The sequence below is a fragment of the Neomonachus schauinslandi genome, chromosome 5, assembly GCF_002201575.2.
Source record: "Neomonachus schauinslandi chromosome 5, ASM220157v2, whole genome shotgun sequence".
NCBI lineage: Eukaryota > Metazoa > Chordata > Mammalia > Carnivora > Phocidae > Neomonachus > Neomonachus schauinslandi.
In genome coordinates this window covers 53,289,214-53,290,617 of record NC_058407.1, presented here as the reverse complement: position 1 = coordinate 53,290,617, position 1,404 = coordinate 53,289,214, and the positions used below count along the sequence as shown (strand labels likewise).

Genomic DNA, 1,404 nt, shown 5'->3' with positions numbered 1-1,404 from the left:
CATTTAATTGGAATTGTAGTTTCAGGGTTTTTTTTATATGTATGTGTGACTGCCTTATTTTACTTACCATAATGTCCTCTTCCAGGTTCACTCATGTTGTAACATATGTTAGAATTTTGCTTTTTTTCAAGAATGAATAACATTCCATCCAAATGTGTACATACCACATTTTATTTATCTATTCATCTATAGATGGACACTTGAGTTGTTTGCACCTTTTGGCACTTATGAATAATGCTGCTACAAACATGGTTCTATGAAATCTCAAGACCTTGCTTTCAATTTTTTGGGATATATACCAATAAGTTTAATTGGTAGATCATATGGGAGCTCTATTTTCAACTTTTTGAGAAACCACCATACTGTTTTCCATAGCAAGCTGTACCATTTTACATTCCCACCAACAGTGCATAGGAGTTCCAATTTCTCTTCATCCTCACCAACACTTGTTACTTTCCATTTCTTTTTCTAATCTAACAGGTATGAGTGAGTATTAATCATCTTTTTTTTTTTTTGGTTGTCAAATGATCCTTTATTGAAACATTTTCCTTTGTAGTTAACTAACTGGGCATTCCACCACACCACTGTTGATGTCATCTATGATGTCATGAGGGTGGCGGCCATCAACATTGCAGCCCACAGACTGGGCAGTCCCCAGGATTTCTTTAATGGTTCCAGAAAGTTCTCTGGCTAAAGATCAGTGTCGCATCTGTTGGGCAATATCGACAATCTCATCAAAAGTGATATTTCGACAGTGCTTAATGTTTTTCTGCTTCTTTTTGTCTCTTGCTGGTTCCTTGAGGGCTTTGATAATCAGGGCAGAGGCAGAAGGTACCACTTCAATCTGGGCCTGTCTGTTCTGAATGGACAGTTTCATTGTAATCCTTAGACCCTTCCAATCACTGGTTGCCTTGGTGATGTCATCACCGACCTTTTTTGGAGACAGACCCAGCAGGCCAATCTTCGGGGCCAGGGCAGACATGGCCCCGACTTCGCTACTGGCGTACCTCAGGTACACGACTTTGGTCTCATTGGGATCGAACTTAGGCGGCATGGCGGAGGTGGCTGGTGTCAATGAACCTGGATTCGGGACAACCAAAGAAAGTTGCACCTTTGCCTCCCCAAGCCGAAAGCCAAAAAACTATTAATCATCTTTTAAATCATACACGTCAAGGCCATGGCTGAGCATATAAGTTTTCAACGAACACTTAATGGAATCCACTGGAGAAGAGCTGTGCTCAGTAGCATCCAAGGGAAGTAGATACACATTGCATGGGGTAATTCCATTTCAAGAATAATTGGAGGAAAGCCCATTTTGTTCTTCCTTGCAGCTATGCTAACATAACTTCTATCTTCCTCCTTTCTTATTTGAGGTGTTTTAAACTATCTAGACGTATTTACAAC

The 1,404-nt window shown here is 40.3% G+C and overlaps 1 pseudogene; it reads right to left on the bottom strand.

Annotated features, from left to right (window-relative positions):
* Positions 1-556: 556 nt before the first annotated feature.
* Positions 557-1,104, bottom strand: LOC110570593 (annotated as a pseudogene).
* Between the last annotated feature and the right edge of the window lie 300 nt (positions 1,105-1,404).